The 7,500-nt window shown below is 39.7% G+C and overlaps 1 protein-coding gene across 1 annotated transcript in view; it reads right to left on the reverse strand.

Moving 5' to 3' along the window:
• Positions 1 to 2,655, reverse strand: part of tenm3 (teneurin transmembrane protein 3) — a 235,705-nt gene extending 233,050 nt beyond the window's left edge. The window contains exons 1-2 of the mRNA XM_071202940.1: positions 2,243 to 2,655; positions 2,055 to 2,128 (exon numbers count right to left, since the gene is read on the reverse strand). The gene's annotated coding sequence lies outside the window, so the exon portion shown is untranslated. The remainder of the gene's footprint in view (positions 1 to 2,054; positions 2,129 to 2,242) is intronic.
• Positions 2,656 to 7,500: the final 4,845 nt, after the last annotated feature.

Below are 7,500 nucleotides of genomic sequence, written 5' to 3' on the forward strand. Positions count from 1 at the left end.
GTGTTAAAACCCAGGACCATAGCCTTCCATTTACCTTGCTAACAGTACAGATTTGGAAAAGCAGTACCACTAAATATCCCTTTCACTAACATGGCTTCACTGTGCTCTGGACGGGGGGAGGACCTCAGGCAATGCTATCAATTTGCTGTTGCACTACAAACATCCAAAATAACATACTATCCATTCTGAGATCAATTTAACAAGATTATATATTGTAAATCTCAGCGTATGTGTATTTTATATGAGCAGCAATTATGCAACAACATCTATATAAGCAGGCCTCGCCAGCCTACCTCATCATGAGTATAATGAGCAGAACAAACCTTTCCTTCACTATTTATTACAACTTGCAGTGCAAAAGCAGCTAGAAACAGATTATGTGATTTAAAGGTCATATTGATTTATATCTTTAACATTTTTATATTTTACTCAAGGTCACTCAACACCCTTCACATTGGCAGTACTTTACTGATACTCACACTGTTGTACGGTGACTACAGAAGCTGCATGTCTGAGTGATAACGCTGCAATTATCTTAACACTTTTTAACAAAGAGTGGGAACAAGATAATGTTATCTGTCAAAGAGTGGAGGGATAAGACCAACAACAGCTCTGCTATTACACACAGAGAAGAAAGCAAGGTGGAGAAAACACGAGTCTGAAGTAAGGTTGAAGTAGTGGTACATTCACAAATGAGGTGACAGAAAAAACCAAAGGCTGAGTGCATGTGTACAAACACCACAGACACCTATTTTTACATCAAGGCAACTCATATTATTACAAGTATTACGAGTTTACTTTTAAAAACAAGAAATGATCCACGCACACGCACGCGCGCACACACACACACACACACACACACACACACACAGGATAAATGCAGGCACTCTTATTTCAGAGAACCATAACCAGGTTAAACTGTAAACTGTCTCAACTATTATTTGCCAACGTGTTTTCAAAGTAAGTGCGTCATCACTCAGAGGTGGCACAGCTTAATGCCGGGTGTTATTTAATTCACGAGAAATTTGCTCTAATTACAGACAGCAGGTGAATAACAGTTTAATACTAGGTTTCACTCTCACATCCAACGGAATATCTCTCCACTTCTAAAATGCACTACTACCGTTGTAGTCTGAATTGAAATAAATAAAAGTAGGGTTTGGTGTTATAAATGGTGTTTACAAATTCGGCGATGGTCGTATGAAAACACAAATAGTAAAAAGGGAGCCACTTGTATTATATTTAAATTAATGTATTAATTTGTTAATCCTACATAACTCAGAACATAGTTTTCTTCCTTTTTCTTGTTGTTACTCGGCACACTCCGAAACCTGCACCCACCCCCACCCCTCCCTCATACCTGCCCTTTCATTACCCTCCATAGGAGAGCCTATAATACAATCTACACTGTGAAATGATTATGCTTGATTGGTGGACTATACGACTTTTAAACTCATTTCAGTATCAGCCTGCAATTTCGTACTCAACGTTTATATTATAACTTCAATAAACACACAGACACGACCAAATCTTAAGCACGTACAGAATTCACAACGCGAGGGTCGCAATGTAAAATAACTGGATTTATTTTAGTCCTGCTTAACGGCAACGGTTACGTGCATAGAGAATTACGATTGAATATAGGCTACGTTATACATTAAAGTAATGAGGTTTGAATCGGCATATGCTTATTTTATGAGCGCTAAGCCGTGTTAAATACAATCATGTGTTTCTATAACAGGTTCTGCTGGCTCGTGCGCTCATCTAGTTGTCCAACACGGAGACGAAAACAAGCGATCCTATTAGAAAAGTAACAATAGCAATAAAGCGCCGTTTGCTTTTGTTGTTGTTGTATAATTAAAATGCAGTTTATGACGATTGATTCCTCGCTTGGACTACGTATCGACATGCCGAGCAGCAGTGATCTGCCATGTTAACGGAGAGAAAGGCAGAGTGGCGGATCCGACCCAGCGGTAATGAACCCGGGACAGCCTCTGCTGTTCCGGTAAACGGTGTGTCTGTTGCTCGTGTTCAGTGTGTCTGGGGTCTCCTACCTGTTCGTCCCGGTGTGGAGGACCCTCCTCTCCCACTTCACCAGCTCCGCCGTGCAGCCAGTAATTCTTTTCCACTTTTTTCCACAAAAAAACTTGTTCAGCTTGTCGAAGTAAATATTAACGGATAAATTGACATAAAAGAAAACGCATTCAGAACACCGTGTTTGACTTTTCACTACTTTACTCACGTTTCTAGACGGTTTATTCCCAAATTGTTTAATTCCAAAGGCGGAAAAGGGGTGTGTTTGTTTTTCTTCCCGTCGAGTGTGTCATTTTAAATTATACTGTGTTAGTTAAAGGCAGGCTCGAGGACACTATATCCACGACAGCACGGCGCACGGATGTCAGAACAACGCACACGTGAAATGAACGAAGTGTCGGTGTGAAGAAAACGGAATGGTGGGTGTCTATACAGCGGAAACTACAACTGAACTGACAGGGACTCAATACAACCCTGGTGTTTTCCATCCGTGGCGTCCTTTTCATTGAGAAAGTAAACGTCTCAGAGTGAGACACCTTTCATCTCTGTCCTCGCGCTGTCCCGGCTACAGTAATAACAGTCAATGAGAGCTAGAGAGCGCGCGCCGGTAAAACGGAGACACGAGACTGGCCTGAGTGTGAGTGGCCGGCGCGAGCTCATCTCCTCGCGGTAAAATATGATGATACGCCAAGCGAGGCAGAAACGGAATGTGGGGATCCCTGCTGCGTCCAATCCTGATTCTCTACCGCTGTGTGTGCGTGCGTGCGTGTGTGCGTGTGTGTGTGTGTGTGTTGTGTGTGTGTGTGTGTGTGTGTGTGTGTGTGTGTGTGTGTGTGTGTGTGTGTGTGTGTGTGTGTGTGTGTGTGAGAGAGAGAGAGACTTTGAACTGCATGCCCTGATTGTGGAAGGTGACGGCAGAAGCGAGAGCCGCATGAGGACATGGTACCCGAGTGATGACAGCGAAGCAAAACATAAGATGTTATAAAAGTGATATATATATATATATATATATATATATATATATAACATTGTTTACAAGTTAATCATGCATCTTCCAGTAGCCTAAGTGTGCATGTGCTGCACTGAAAAACTGAAAACGTTGACTTTAACAAATGTTTTATGTCAACAGATTTCACAAAATTGTATTAGGTTAGTTGAAAGCAATAATTTTAAATTGCACCAAATGTTTTTTTAATTATTGCTTTCAACAAGTCAACCTTTCAGTTTTTGCAGTGTGTCATTGTCAGTGCTGTCAAACTGAATTAATATTTCAGCATACATGCCTACAAAACGTTGTTCTGCCTACAGAAAGAGTCATAGTCAGTATTGCATTTTAATACAGAGGGAATACTGCTGATTCAGTCAACAGAGAGAATAATTTAAATCCCTTGAAATATCAAGGGATTCAGTCACTCAGAATGACTGCTTTAAAATACAGACGAGCATTGATCTATTAGCCCTTTAAATGATTGTGGTGATTATTGTTTGTATGCTTCTATCAATGTTTGTATGACTGCTTATTATGTAGTAGTTAACTTCACAGAGAAAAGCAACATTCCCTTGTTCCTGATTCTGATCCTGTATTTCTGTCTCGGATAAACGTTGTGCAGGAGACTGGAGTGTGCACCCTCAGATTCTGGGAGAACAATCAGCCTCAGTGTGTAGGCTACTTCATGGTGCGTTCAGGTGTTAATGATGTGGAAGAACAAGAAGGCTTCCGCCGTGAATAGTTCCTCACGCTTTGCTTTCTACCTACATTCAGCATTACATTAAGTATTCTTCTGAAATAAATGAACAAAAAAACGATGTTTAGGGTGTGTTACCATTTGCTTTTGGTCAATATGGAAGGCATAATAAATGTACATCCAAACTAAATATATTTATCCAAAAAAAAAGATGCGAAAGAAAACAGTGAGGTGCGGAAGACAGCTCAGTTAAAGGTGTATGCACGTGTTCAGTGAGCAGTGCACTGCAGTGCAAATAAACACATTATTAAGATAATGGTGTACATCCAGTATACACAGTCAAACATGATAATCATTATAATATTTACATTGTAATAACATTGTAAAATTGCGGTGTATAACAAAATATCACAGATACTTGATGAGTAGACTTTTGAGAGTCTTCTTCCAAATTGTATGAGTGGTCAGGAAAATATGAAATTGTATTTTCTATTAAAATCAGTCCTGTAATAGATGCTGTGTGAAAGGAGAACATGTGAATTGTTCAATAGACTGCTGTGAGAGTGGACTTGATCATGTCCCCCCCATGTGCTCCCTTTATGTGCTCCCTTTGTGGCGTTCACTAATTGGTGAGCGAGTTGTGCAGGAGAGGAACGGGTTAGACGCAGCAAACTAAGAACCAATACATTGGAGAGGATGGAGTTTACTGAGGTTCTACGCCTTTGGATTAACCGTGTGTTAATGAGAACAAAGTGAGATCATATTTGATCTGTTAGTTCATATCGTTAAACCTCCAGCAGTTTTGTTAATGTCACATTTCATTTAACAGTTCATAAAGGTTCACATTTCATGCACTTTCTCATCAAGGTTTTGACTGAAGCGTTAGATAAAGTATGTGACATTTGCCGTTTCCAAGCTGAATGCCTCCTCGTGTATGTTCGAGTAACATGTTTGCACAGCTTGCTGTATTGGAGCAGAGCTATTTATGATACAGTATGTTATTTCAGGACAATTTATGGGATGTCAATTCTGTTCAAAACTCTTTCCCAGTCGTTACACTAACAAGTAAAGCATTAGCGGAGCAACACACTGACTATGTTATGTTTGTTGCGTTGTTATTGTGCTGCTAATGCATTACCGCATGCACATTATTAAAGTAGGCCATGTTACAACACTTTCCACTTATCTCAATGATGCAAATGAAGACCAAGTTAACATTCACTTGTTTCTTTCAATCTCTTTTGTATTAACCGCTAACAGTGTGTTCTTTCTTCGTACTGCTCATTTTGATGTGTGTGAGATTTATCAGAGATTTCTGCTTGTACAAAATACGAATGGTATTGGACAAGCCCAGCCTTGTGATGGGATGTCAGTGATAGCCTCTGAACTGAACGGTGTGAATGCTACAATAGAGTGTTGTTTCAGAGGACTATCACATGCACACAACATGCATGCCATCCTGCCAACTCGACACACTGAAACACTGGCAAACAAACCTCAGGATAAAGCTGGAATTGGTTTTGTACGTATTCTCAACACATGTTAGTCTTTCTCTCGATACTTCCCTAACCTGCGATGTAGCCCATCTGTTCCCTCTGAACATGTAACTCTTCCAAGGCAACCCACCAATATATGGTTTTATTTATAAAAAGGCTCAGTGATTTCCTTAAATAGATGGGCACCATTATCTAAGCAAACATGATGACTCGTAGTGGACAACTTTCAGCAGCGGACAACAATGGATCTGTGTGACACAGATCTGAATACATGTTAGTAGATATATTCATTGTTGCTTTTGATGGATTTGTTGGCTGTTACAAAAATAAAGAATCTCACAGGCCTTATTATTTAGGCGGAACCTTTTCCAAAATGATAAGCCAAGCTTTAACTAAAACCAGCCCTTAATACAAAATGAATAATTATTAGAATAATCTACTCTTGTTTATTGACAGAACCTTACAAAAAGAAAACCATCCTTTGATCTCTGATACCAAGATGGAATTGTTCATTACATGAGTTTCAAAAGCATACCAGTAATGCTATAATTTCACTGGATGTTTACTGAATCAAACTTGAGGAGCATGAGCCAGAAATGGGTTTTATATATTTCCCTAATTTCTTGTTATGTCGCCACTATGCAATTGCAATTGAAAGAGCATGCAGCTATAGGTTGAAATGTCCGTGCTAGTAGTTACACCTTTGACATGTAATCACTTTTCTTGTTTCTGCTCTATAGCCAGATTTAACCTATTTTAAAATAATTAAACAATCCATATAGTAATATACAGTAACAGTGGTTTCACACAGTTGTCGTATTCTCCTTTTTATCCTCCTGGGAACCGAGGAAAACAAATGTTTTCCAATCTTCTTTATTTTGTATTCCCTACCTATTTAGGTTTAAAAAAAAACATCTTGCAATTTAGAGTTTTTTAATTTAATTAGATTTTTAAATGTTACAGTATGTCCACTGTAGAGGACGTCAGGACCATTTTATAGAGTGATATTAATACAATAATACATTCACCTTTATTTAAAACATAAATAAGTAATTGATCTGAACATTGCTGTTTATTTGGTCACTAAAAAACTAGTTTGGTTTTTGGTGAATCTTTCCAGATCTTCAAAGACTTTGTAGTCGATGTAGTGGAAGTACCTCATTGACTCCAGTCGGCACGGGCTGTAGGGTCCTCTGCACTAGTTTGATGGATGTGGTCTCCAGTCGACTGCTCATAGAAACAATGAGACAATTCTCATTTGTCATGGCTCAACTTAAAGGGGGCATGTCATGCTTTCCGGTTATTACCTGTCCCCTTGTCAAAAAGGTTGCCGACCCCTGATCTGGTCACACAAACAATTAAAAAAACTGTATCTGCATATCTTTTTATTCATGAATTTCATTTTGAACACTGACAAAAATAGATGTGTTTTGTGGAAGAAATGGTAGTACCCGTTGTAGCCTTAATAATATATATCTCCCTTTATATCAAATATTTTCTCATTCACATGTTCAAATGTATTGTGTTTATTAAAACACTAAATGTACACTCACATGTATTTATACATGCATATACACACGTGTCCAAACACTGGGACAGCCCCTGACACGCCACAATCTGACTCACTGACATACTGACACACAACATCTGGGGACATCTCCTGAGGAAAATCATGCAGATGTATTCCTCCTAAGGGTCAAGAAAGAGAGAACCCTGGGGAGAGAGAGAGCGAGACAATGAACATGGTAGGAATGAAAAACAGGGAGTAATCTTTCAAAAAATAGGAAATGAAAAGAGAAGTACGAAAAAGGAAAGAGAAATAAAAAGAGAAAGAGACTGTTGTCCAGGACGTTTGGCCTGTGAGGAGCTGTCTGTGTACATGCATACCCAGGAGGCCTTTTGACACCCAACACACACACACACACACACACACACACACAACACCACACACACACACACACACACACACACACACACACAACACACACACACACACACACACACACACACACACACACACCACACACACACACACACACATACACACACACACACACACACACACAACACACGCACGCACGCACACACGCACACACACGCACGCACACACCCCACACGCACGCACGCACACACACACACCCACACGCACGCACACGCACACACCGCATACAAACCAACTAAAGCCGTGCTCGAACATGTTTGATAATCATTAGTTTTCTCAGTTCTCATATAATCCATAAACTCAGTGTCTTGTGGTTTTGTATGATATTGTCATGTCCTTGATT

The sequence above is a fragment of the Pseudochaenichthys georgianus genome, chromosome 1 (assembly GCF_902827115.2).
Source record: "Pseudochaenichthys georgianus chromosome 1, fPseGeo1.2, whole genome shotgun sequence".
NCBI classification, from domain to species: domain Eukaryota; kingdom Metazoa; phylum Chordata; class Actinopteri; order Perciformes; family Channichthyidae; genus Pseudochaenichthys; species Pseudochaenichthys georgianus.